Source organism: Pongo abelii, chromosome 20 (assembly GCF_028885655.2).
Source record: "Pongo abelii isolate AG06213 chromosome 20, NHGRI_mPonAbe1-v2.0_pri, whole genome shotgun sequence".
Taxonomy (NCBI): domain Eukaryota; kingdom Metazoa; phylum Chordata; class Mammalia; order Primates; family Hominidae; genus Pongo; species Pongo abelii.
This window is the reverse complement of record NC_072005.2, coordinates 33,024,861-33,037,710: the sequence shown is the minus strand read 5'-3', so window position 1 is coordinate 33,037,710 and position 12,850 is coordinate 33,024,861. Positions and strand designations below refer to the sequence as shown.

The 12,850-nt window shown below is 43.8% G+C and overlaps 1 long non-coding RNA gene across 8 annotated transcripts in view; it reads left to right on the top strand.

The window, feature by feature from the left end:
- LOC112130133 (uncharacterized) overlaps positions 1 to 12,850 on the top strand; it is a 61,213-nt gene that overhangs the window by 35,650 nt on the left and 12,713 nt on the right. For all 8 annotated transcript variants that reach the window (XR_010138462.1, XR_010138465.1, XR_010138458.1 and 5 more), the window contains exons 4-5: positions 9,211 to 9,382; positions 9,732 to 12,524. This is a non-coding gene — a long non-coding RNA (uncharacterized LOC112130133). The remainder of the gene's footprint in view (positions 1 to 9,210; positions 9,383 to 9,731; positions 12,525 to 12,850) is intronic.

Sequence of the window (12,850 nt, the reverse complement as noted above, 5' to 3'; positions counted from 1 at the left end):
TAATGATAGACATACCTGGGCTACCACAGGCATTTTAATAGGAGAGACTTCTGGCCAACCAAAGGCAGTCTAATTAAGGTGACAAATGGGCAACTCCTGGCATTCTGATGGGAGAGACTCCTGGCCGACCGCAGGCAGTTTTATTAAAAAGACACCTGGGTAACCCCAGGCTTTCAAATAAGAGAGAATCCTAGCTGACCCAAGGCATTCTAATGGGAGACACTCCTGGCTGACCCAAGCAGTCTATTGATAGAGACACCTGGGTGACTGGAGGCATTCTAATGGGAGAGATTCCTGGCTGACCTCACACGTCTAATTATAGAGAAACTTGGGCGACCCCAGGCGTTCTAATGGGAGAGACTAATGTCTGCAGTGGCTGGCACGAAATTAACCAACCCTGGGTTTAGTATAGCTTAGTTAAACTTTCATTTATTGCTAGGCTGACCCCAGGCAGTCTAATGATAGAGACAAATAGGCGACCACAGGCATTTCAGTGAAAGAGACTCCTGGATGACCACAGACAGTCTAATGATAGAGGCATCTGGGCGACCCTAGGCATTGTAATGAGAAAGATGCCTGGACGACCTCAGGCAGTATAATTAAAGAGACCCCTGGGTGCCACCAGGCATTCTAATAGGAGGGTCTTTCGGCTGACCGAAAGCATTCTATTGGGAGTGACTCCTGTTCGACTCCAAGCAGTCTATGCATACAGAAGCCTAAGCGACCCCAAGCATTCTAATGAAATAGATACCTGGCCGAACCCAGACAGTCTAATTATAGAGACACTTTGGCGACCCCAGGCATTCTAATGAAAGAGACTTTCATCTGACATCTGAAAGTCTAAGGATAGAGACTCCTGGGCGACCCCAGGCATTCTAATGGGAGAGAGTCCTGGTTGAACCCAGGAAGCTCAATTATACAAACTCCTGGGCCACCCCAAGCATTCTACTAGGAGAGACTCCCAGCCCACCCCAGGCAGTCTAAAAATAGAGGTACTTGGGCCACCCAAGTCATTCTAATGGAGGAGACTCCCCAACGACCCCAGGCAATCTGATGTTAGAGACATTAATAAAAGATACTCCCAGCCAACACCAGACAGTGTGATGATAGAGACACTTGGGTGACCCCAGGCATTCTTATGGGAAAGACTCTCAGACCACCGCAGGCATTCTAGTGATAGAGATACCTGTGCAACTCCAGGCAGTTTAATGATAGAGACACCTGGGGAACCCCAGGCAGTCTAAATAAGAGACACGTAAGCGACCCCATGCTTTCTAATAAAAGAGACTCCCAGACGACCCAAGGCATTTTAATCAGACTCCTGGCCAAGCCTTGACAATCTAATGATGGGGACAAGTGGGCCACCCCAATCATTTTAATGATAGAGACACCTGAGTGACCCTGGGCATTCTAACGTGAGAGACTCCTGGCAAGCCCCAGTGATTCTAATGGGAGAAACTCTTGTCCGACTTCAGGCAGTCTAAGGATAGAGACATTTGGGTGACTCCAGGCATTCTAATATGAGATTCCCAGCCGAACCCAGGCAGTCTAATAATAGAGACACTTGGGGGACCTCAGGAATTTTAATGGGAGAAATTTTTGGCCAACCACACGCAGTCTAATGATAGAAAACCCTGGGTGGCCCTAGGCATTCTAATGTGAGAGACTTTTGGCCAACCACAGGCAGTCTAATTGAAGTGAAATGTGGGTGGCCCCAGACATTCTAATGGGAGAGACTCCTGGCTGAACCCAGGGAGTCCATTGATAGGGACCTCTGGGTGACCACACACATTCTAATAATAAAGACTCTTGGACGACCCCGGGCAGTCTAATTAAAGTGACCACTGGGTGACCCAAGGCATTCTAGTAGGAGAGACTCAGCCGGCCCAAGGCATTCTAATGGAAGTGACTCCTGGCCTACACCAGGCAGTCTATGCATAGAGACACCTAAGGGACCCCAGGCATCCTAAAGGGATAGATTCCTGGCCGACCCTAGGCAATCTAATGATAGAGATACCTGGGCGATTGCAGGCATTCTAATGCAGGGAGACTCTTGGCCGACATGAGGCATTCTAATGATAGAGACACATGGGCAACCCAGGCATTGTAATGATAGAGACACCTGTGAGAATCCAGGCACTCTAATGGGAGAAACTTTCAGTTGACACCAGGCATTCAATTGAGAGAGACTCCTGTCTGACACCAGGCAGTCTAATGAGAGAGAAGTCTGGGAGAGACTCTTGGCCAACCCAAGCAGTCTATGGGTAGAGACACATGGGTGACCCCAAGCACTCTAATGGGGAAGATTTCTGGCTGACCCCAGGCAGTCTAATGATAGAAACACCTGGGTGACCCCAGGCATTCTAATAAGAGATACTCCTGTCTGACCTCAGGCAGTATTATGATAGCGACACCTGGTGACCGAAGGCATTCTAATAAGAGAGACTACCGATCATCCCGAGGTATTGTAATTATAGAGACACCTGGGTGACCCCAGGCATTCTAATGATAGAGACAACTGTGTGACCCCAGGTACTCAAATGGGAGAGACTCTTGACTGACACCAGGCATTCTAATGAGAGAGACTCCAGGAAGATCCAGGCAGTCTAATGATAAATATACCTGGGCGAACCCTGCCATTCTAATTGGAGAGACTTCTGGCTACATCAGTCATTCTAAGGTGAGAGACTATTATTCGACTTCAGGCAGTCTAGGGATAGACTCCTGGTCCAATCCAGGCATTCTAATATGAGATACTCCCGGCAGTACCTAGGCAGTCTAATGATAGAGACACTTGGTCTACCCCAGGCTTTTTAATGGGAGAGACTCCTTCCTGACCCCAGGCAGTCTAATTGTACAGACTCCTGGGAGACCCCAGGCATTCTAATGAAAGAGACTCCCAACCAACCCCAGGCAGTGTGATGATAAAGACACTTGGGCTACCCTAGGCATTCTAATGAGAGAGACTCCCAAAAGACCTTAGGCATTCTAATAATAGAGACACCTCTGCGACCCCAGGCAGTCTAATGATAGACAGAACTGGGCAACCACAGTCATTCTTATGGGAGAGACCTCCAGCCAACCACAGGCATTCTAATGATAGAGGCACCTGGGCAAAACCAGGTATTTTAATGGGAGAGACACCCAAGCTGACACCAGACAGAATAATGATAAAGACACCTGGGCGACCTCAGGCATTCTAATGGGAGACACTCCAGGCTGAACCCTGGCATGCTAATTATAGGGGCAAGTGGGTGGCCCCAAGCATTTTAATAATATGGACACCTGGGTGACCACGGGCATTCCAATGTGAGAGACTCCTGGCTAAACTGAGGCATTCTAATGGAGAGACACCTGGCTGACCACAGGCAGTCTAATGATAGAGACACCTCAGTGACCACAGGCATTCTAATAAAAGAGACTCCTGGCCGACCCAAGGCAGTCTAATTAAAGTGCAACCTGGGCGACCTCAGGCATTGTAATGGAAGAGATTCCTAAGCGACCTCAGGCAGTCGAATTAAAAAGACACGTGAACGACCCCAGGCATTCAAATAAAAGAGACTCCTAGCTGACACCAGACTTTCTAATGGGAGAGACTCGTGGCTGACCCATGCAGTCTGTTGATGAGACACCTGGGTGACCACAGGCATTCTAATGGGAGAGATTCCTGGTGGACCCCACACAGTCTAATTATAGAGAAACCTGGTCGACCCCAGACATTCTAATGGGAGAGACTACCGGCCGACCCCAGGGAGTCTAATTTTAGAGAAGCATGGGCAATCACAGGCATCCCAATGAAAGAGAAACCTGGATGGTCCCAAGCAATCTAATTATAGAGGTACCTGGGTGACCCCAGGCATTTTAATGGAAGAGACTCCAGGCCAACCCCAGGCAGTCTATTGATAGGGACAACTGGGTGACCAGAGGCATTGTAACGAGAAGGAGTCCTGGACGACCCCAGGCAGTCTAATTAAAAAGACCCCTGCCTGCCTCCAAGCATTCTAATAGGAGAGACTTTCAGGTGACAGAAGGCATTCTAATGGGAGTGACTCCTGGCCAACTCCAGGCAGTCTACACATAGAGACACCTAAACAACCCCGGGCATTCTAATGGGAAAGATTCCTGGCCAAACCCAGATAGTCTAATTATAGAGACACCTGGGCAACCCCAGTAATTCTAATGAGAGACTTTCGTCCGACCCCTGGCAGTCTAGAAATAGAGACTCCTTAGCGATCCCAGGCATTCTAATGAGAGAGACTCCTGGTCAAACTCAGGCAGTTCAATTATATAGACTCCTGGGTGACCCCATGCATTCTAACGGGAGAGACTCTAAGCTGACCCTAGGCAGTCTAATGATAGAGACACTTGGGTGACCACAGGCATTCTATTGGTTAAGACTCCCTGACAACCCTAGGCATTCTAATCTTAGGGACACCTGTGCAAAACCAGGCAGTTTAATGTTAGAGAGACCTGGGCGACCCCAGCCATTCTTACAGGAGAGACCCCCAGCCAACCCCAGGAATTCTAATGATAGAGACACATTGGCGACCCCAGTCATTCTAATGGGAGAGACTCCTGGATGACACAAGTCAGTCTAATGATAGAAACACCTGGGCAAACCTAGGCATTCTAATGGGAGAGACTTCCCACAGAACCTTGGTGTTCTAATGATAGAGACAACTGGGTGACCCCAAGTATTTTAATGGTAGAGACACCTGGGCAATCCCAGACACTAATGAGAGAGAGTTTTGGTCATTACCAGGTATTCTGATGGAGAGACTCCTGGGAGACCACAGGCTGTCTAATGATAGAGACACTGGACAACCACAGACATTCAAATGGAGGAGACTTCTGGCCTACCCCAGGCTGTCTAATAATAGAGACACCTGAGCAACCCCAGACATTTTAATGAGAGACACTTTCATCTGACCCCAGGCAGTATTACAATGGAGACACCTGGAGACCACAGGCATTCTAATGGGATAGAATACTGGCCGTCTCAAGTCATTGTAATGATAGAGAAACCTGGGTGCCCCAGGCATTGTAATGATAGAGACACTTATGCCACCCTAAGCACTCAAATGGGAGAGAATCTTGGCTGACACCAGGCATTCTAATGAGATAAACATTAGGATGATCCCAGGCAGTCTAATGATAGAGACACCTGGGCAAACTCAGGCCTTCTAATGGGAGAGACTCCTGTCTACCCAAGGCAGTCTAATGATAGAGACACCTGGGCGACCCCAGATATTCTAATGAAAGAGATTCCCAGTCGACACCAGGTAGTGTGATGTTAGAGACACTTGGGTGACCCCAGGCATTCTAATGGGAAAGAACCTCGGACTACCCCAGGCATTCTAATGATAGAGATACCTGTGCGACTCCAGGCAGTCTAATGATAGAGACACCTGGGCAACCAAGGCAGTCAAGATAAGGGACAACTAAGTGACCCCAGGCTTTCTAATAAAAGCCTCCTAGGCGAACCTAGGCATTCTAATCAGAGAGACTCCTGGCTGAACCCCAGCATTCTAATGATAAAGACAAGTGGGCCACCCCAGTCATTTTAATGATAGAGACATCTGGGCAACGCAAAGGATTCTAATGTGAGAGACTCCTGGTGAACCCCAGTGATTCTAATGGGAGAGACTCTTGTCCAACTTCAGGCGGTCTAAGGATAGAGACCCCTGGGTAACTTCAGGCATTCTAATAAGACAGACTCCAAGACGAACCCAGGCAGTTTAATGATAGAGACACTTGGGGGACCCCAGGCATTTTAATGGGAGACTTTTGGCTAACCACAGGCAGTCTAATGATAGAGACACTTGGGCGATCCCAGGCATTCTAATGTGAAAGAAGTTTGGCCGGCCACAGGCAGTCTAATGAAAGTGAAACCTGGGCGACCACAGGCATTCTAATGAGAGACTCCTAGCTGACCTAAGGCAGTATGATAAATGAGACACCTGGGCAATCCAAGGTATTCTAATAATAGAGACTCCCATCCAACCCCAGGCATTTTAATGGGAGAGACTTCTGACTGACCCAAGCAGTCTATTGATAGAGACACCTGGGAGACCCCAGGCATTTTAATGGGAGAGACTCCCAGCCAATACCAGGCAGTCTAATGAAACAAACACCTGGGCAACCGAAGGCGTTCTAATGGGAGAGACTCCTGGCCAACCCCAAAAAGTCTAATGATTGAGATACCTGTGCAACCCCAGGCATTCTAGTGGGAGACACTTCTGCCCAACTCCAGGCATTTTAATAGTAGAGGCTCCTGGCCAACCCAAGGCTTGCTAATAACAGACACCTGCTCAACCCCAGGCATTCTAATGCGAGAGACTTTTGGCAAACTGCAGGCAGTTTATTGATAGAGACACCTTGACGAGCACAGGCATTCTAATGGAAGAGACCCCTGGCTGACCCCAGGCAGTCTAATTAAAGAGACACCTAGGTGTCTTCAGGCGTTCTAAAAGGGGAGACTCCCAGCAGAACCCAGGCATTCTACTGGGAGAGACTTTTGGCTGAAAGAGGCAGTCTATGCATAGAGACACCTGGGAAACTCCAGGCATTCTAATGGGAGAGATTCCTGGCTGACCCCAGGTAATCTAATTATAGAGACACCTGAGAGACCTCAGGCATTCTAATGGTAGAGACTCCCTGCTGACTCCAGGCAGTCTGATGACGGAGACATTTGGGTGACTGCAGGCATTCTAATGACAGACACTCCCGGCCGACCCCAGGCAGTCTAAGGATAGAGACAACTGGTGAACACAGACATTCTAATGAGAGAAACTTCTGGTCAACTTGAGGCTTTTTAATGATAGAGACACCTGAGCGGCCCCAGGCATTGTAATGATATAGACACCTCCACGATACCAGGCACTCAAATAAGAGAGACTCCTGGCCAGCACCAGGCATTCTGATGAAAGAGACACCTGGCCAAACCCAGGCAGCCTAATGATAGAAACACCTGGGTGAACCCAGGCATTGTAATGGGAGAATTTCCCATTTAATCCGAGGCAGTCTAATGATGGAGACATCTAGGCAGCTTCAGGCATTCTGATAGGAGAGGCTCCCGGCCAAACCCAGTTATTCTCATGGGAGAGAATCTTGTCTGACCCCAGGCAGTCTAAAGATAGAGACTCCTTCATGACCACAGGCATTCTAATGGGAGAGACGTTCTGCCAAACCCAGGCAGTCTAATGATAGAGACACCTGGGTGACCCCAGGCATTCTAAAGAAAAAGGCTCCTGGCCAACCCCAGGAAGTCTAATTATACAGATTTTTGGGCGACTCCAGGCATTCTAATGAGAGAGTCTAATGATAAAGACACTTGGGCTACCCCAAACATTCTAATAGAAGAGACTCCTGCATGAACCCAGGCATTCTAGTGATAGAGACAGCTGAGCGAACCCAGGCATTCTAACTGGAGAGAATCCAGACCAACTCCAGGCAGTCTAATGATAGAGACACCTGGGCCACCCAAAAATTCTGATGAAAGAGACTACTGGCCGACTTCAGATAGTCTAATGATAGAGCCACCCAGGTGATCACAGGCATTCTAATGGGAGAGACTCCTGGCCAACCCCAAGCATTTTAATGATAAAGACATTTGGGCAACCACAGGCATTCTAATGGGAGAGAATTTTGGCTGAACTCAGGAATTCTAATGACAAAGACATCTCGGCAACCCTAGGCAGCCTAATGATAAAGACACCTCGGCGACCCCAGGTATTTTTATTACAGAGGCCCCCCAACCCTGGCATTCTAATGATAAAGACACCTGAACGACCCCAGGCATTTTAATGGGAGGGATTACTGGCTGACCCCTGGCAATCAAATGATAGAGACTCCTGAGTGACCTCAGGCAGTCTAATGATAGAGATATCTGGGTGTCCACAGGTATTTTTATGGGAGAGACCCCAGTCGGCCCCAGGCATTTTAGTGATAGTGAAACTTGAGCAACCCCAGGCATTCTAATGGGAGAGACTCCCGGCTGACCCCAGGCATTCTAATGATAGAGTCACCTAAGTGACCTCAGGCATTCTAACTTTAGATGCTCCCGGCAAACCTCATGCATTCTAATGGGAGAGATTCCTGGCCGACCCCAGGCCATCTCATAATACAGACACTTGGGCAATTCCAAGCATTCTAATTAAAGAGACTCCTGGCCGACAACAAGCAGTCTAATTAAAGAGACACCAGGGTGGCCCCAGGCATTCTAATAGCAGAGAACCCCAGCTGACACCAGAGATTCTAATTGGAGAGACTTCTAGCTGAAACCAGGCAGCCTATATAGACACCTTGGTGACCCAAGGTATTCTAATGGGAGAGACTCCTGGCCAACCACAGGCAGTCTAATGATAGAAACACCGGAAGAGCACAGGCATTTTAATGGGAGAGAGATTTGGCTGACCCCAGGCAGTCTTATGATTGAAATACCTGGGAGACTCCAGGCATTCTAATTTTAGAGACTCCTGGCAAACCCCAGGCATTCTAAAAAGAGACTCCTAGTAACCACAAACAGTCTAGTGATAGAGACACCTGGGAAACCGCAGGAATTCTAATGGGAGAGATTCTTGGCCCAACTCCGGCATTCTAATGATGAAGAAAAGGGGATGAGGCAAAGCATTTTAATAATAGAAACACCTAGGCGACCCCAGGCCTTCTAATTCAAGAAACTATTGGCCAACGCCAAGCATTCTAATAGAGAGAGACTGCTGGTGAACACAGGTGGTCTATGAATAGAGACACCTGGATGATCCCAAGCATTCTGATGAAAGAGACTCTTGGCCAACAACAGGCAATCTAATTATACAGACTCCTGAGCAACAGCAGGCATTCTAATGGGAGAGACTCCTTACTGACCCCAGGCAGTCTAATGATAGAAACATCTGGGTGACATTTCTGAGTCTTTTGAAACCTATAGTAAAAAACTGAATATCCCACTATAAAAACAAGAAACAAGCTATTTGATTAAATGCTTTGTAAATTGTGGGTTCACCTCACAGAGTTAGACCTCTATTTTCATTCAAAGGGTTGGAAACACTTTTTTTATAGAATCTATGAAGGGGCATTTCTGAGTCCATTGAGGCCTATAGTGAAAAACTGAATATCCCATGATAAAAACAACAAACAAGCTATCTGTGAAAATGGTTTGCAATGTGAACATTCATCTCACAGAGTTAAATCAATCTTTTGATTCAACAGGCTGGAAACACTCTTTTTGTAGAACATACAAATGGACATTTCTAAGCACATTGAGGCCTATAATGAAAAATCGAATATCCCGTAAGGAAAACTAGAAGGAAGCTATCTGTGATAATGCTTTGTGGTGTGTGGATTCATCTGGCCAACTGAAACCTGAGTTTTGATTCACCAGGTAGGAAACACTTTTTTTTTTTAAGAGAATCTACAAAGGGACATATTTGAGCAAATTGAGGCTAAGAGTAAAAAATCAAATATCACACGATAAAAACTAGTAACAAGCTATCCGTGAAAATGCTTTTCAATGTTTGAATTCATTTCACAGAGTTAAACCTTTGTTTTGATTGAACAGGTTGGAAACACTCTTTTTATAGAATCTACCAAGAGACATTTCTGACCTCATTGAGGCCAATAGTAAAAAATCAAATGTCTCGTGATAAAAAATAAAAAGATGCTATCTGTGAAAATGCTTTCTGAAGTGGAGATTTATCTCAGCTAATTGAATCTGTGTTTTGATTCACTAGGTTGGAAACCTTTTTGTAAAATCTACAATGGAACATTTCTGAGCTCATTGAGGCCTGTAGTGAAAAACTGAATTTCCTGCAATAAAAACTGAAAACACTTATCTGTGAAAGTGATTTGTGATGTGCAGATTCATCTCATGAAGATAAACCTCTGCTTTGATTGAATAAACTGGAAGAACTTTTTTGTAGAAATTTCTGAGCGCATTTAGGTCTATAGCAAAATAATCTAATATCCTGCAAACAAAACTAGAAACAAGCTACATGTGAAGGTGCTTTCTGATGTGTGAATTCATCTCACCGAATGAAACTCGTGTTTCGATTTAGCAGGTTGAAAACAATCTTTTTGAAGAATATACGAAGGGACATTACTGAGCTTATTGAGGCTTATATTGAAAAACTGAATATCCCACAAAATAAACTAGAAACAAGTGATCTGTGAAAATAGTTGGCCATGTGTAAATTTATCTCGCACAGTTAAACCCTTTTCTCAACTCAACAAGTTAGAAGAACTCTTTTTGTAGAATCTATGAAAGAAGTTATATGTAAAAATGTTTTGCAATGTGTTCTCTCATCCCACAGAGTTAAATCTTTTTTTTTTTTTTTTTGATTCACCATATTGGAAATACTCTTTTTGTAGAATCTACAAAGAAACATTTCTGAGCCCATTGAAGCCTATAGTAAAAGAACAAATATTCTGCAGTTGAAACTAGAAACAATCTCTTTGAAAATGCCTTGTGATGTGTGGATTCATCTCATTAAAAGGAGCCTGTGTTTTGATTCACCAGATTGGAAACACTTTTTTGTAGAATATACAATGGGATGTATCTGAGCCCATTGAGGCCTATAGTAAAAAATCGAATATCTTGCAATAAAAACTAGAAACGAGCTATCTTTGAATGTGCTTTCTGATGTGTGGATTCATCTCACAGAGTTAAACCTTATGTTTGACTCACCACGTTGGAAATACTTTTTTTGTAGAATCTATGATAGGACATTTCTGAGTCTATTGATGTGTATAGTGCAAAACTGAATATCCCACAGTAAAAACTAGAAACAAGCTATCTGGGAAAATGCCTTATGATGTTTTCATTCATCTTACAGAGTTAAACCATTGCTGTAATTAAACAGGTTGGAAACACTCTCTTTGTAGAAACTATGAATTGACATTTCTGAGCCCTTTGAGGCCTACAGTGAAAAACAGAATATCCAGTGATTAAAACTAAAAACTTTCTGTCTGTGAAAATACTTTGTGATGTGTGGAAGCATCTCATAGAGTTAAACCTTTGTTTTGGTTCAACAGGTTGGAAACACTTTTTTAGTAGAATCTATGAGAAAACATTTCTGAGCCCTCATGTGATGCAAACTAGAAGCAAGCTATCTGTGAAAACGCTTTGCGGTTATGGATTCATGTCACAGAGTTATACCTATGTTTTGATTCAACAGGTTGGAAACAATCTTTTTGTAGAATCTACAAAGGAACATTTCTGAGCCAATTGAGGTCTAGAGTGAAAAATGGAATATCCCATGATAAAAACTATAAATAAGCTCTCTGTGAAAATGCCTTGAGATCTGTGGATGCATCTCACAGAGTTATGCCTTTGCTTATATTCAACAGGTTGGAAACACTTTTCTTGTAGAATCTATGAAGGGATATTTCTGAACCTATTGAGGCCTACAGTGAAAAACTGAATATCCTGCAATATAAACCAGAAACAAGCTATCTGTGAAGATGCTTTTCCATGTGTCCATCCATCTTACAGAGTTAAACGTTTGTATGGATTCAACAGGTTGGAAATACTCTTTTTGTAGAATCTACAAAGGGATATTTCTGAACTTTTTGAAGCCTATTGGCAAAATCTGAATATTGTGTGATAAAAACTAGAAACAAGTTATCAGTGAAAATGCTTTGTGATGTGAGGGTTCATGTCACCAAATAAAACCTGTGTTTTGATTCACGAGGTTGGACACACTTTTTTTTCTATAACCTACATAGGGCCATTTCTGAGCCTATTGAGGTCTATAGCAAAGCAACAACAACAAATATCCTGTCTTATAATCTAGAAAGAAGTTATCTGTAAAAATACTTTGTGATGTGTGAATTCATCTCACAAAGTTAAACCTTTGTTTTGATTCAACTGATTGGAAACACTCTTTTTGTAAAAACTATGAAGGGAAATTTCTGAGCCCATTTAGGCCTATAGTGAGAAACAGAATATCCCACTGTAATAAGTAGAAACAAGCTATCTGTGAAAATCATTTATGGTGACTGGATTCATCTCACCAAATGGAACCTGTGCTTTGATTCACCAGTTTGGAAACACTATTTTTATAGAATCTATGAAGGAATATTTCTGATCCCATTGAGGGATATGCTGAAAATTCGAATGTCCCATGATAAAAACTACAAACAAGCTATCTGTGAAAATGGTTTGTCATGTGTGGATTCATCTCACAGAGTTAAACATTTGTTTTGATTCATCTGTTTGAAAACACGCTTTTTTGTAGAATCTAAGCATCAACATTTCTGAGTGCATTGAATGAAAAACAAATTATCCCGTGATAAAAACTAGAAACAAGCTATCTGTGAAAATGCTTTGTGATGTGTGGATTCATCTCAAAGAATTAAACTTTTATTTTGATTCAACAGGCTGGAAACACTGTTTTTGTAGAACCTACAAAAAGACATTGGGGAGTGCATTGAGTCTTATAGTGATAAACCGAGGATCCTGTGATAAAACTAGAAACAAGCTATCTGTGAAAATGCTTTGTGATTGGTGAATTTATTTCATAGAGGTAAACCTTTTTTTATTCAACACGTTCAAAACACCATTTTTTAGTGTCTCTTAAGGGACTTTTTCAGCCCTTTGAAACCTATAGTGAAAAACCAAATATCTTGCAATAAAAACAAACAGACAAAAAAAAAAAGCTACTTATGAAAATGCCTTGTGATGTGTGGATTCAATTCACAGAGTTAAACCATTGTTGTGATTCAACAGGTTGGAAACATGCTTTTTGTAGAATCTACAAATTGACATTTCTGAGCCCTGTCTGGGTTATGGTGAAAACCAAATATCCCATGATAAAAACTAGAAACAAGCTATCTGTGAAAATGCTTTGCA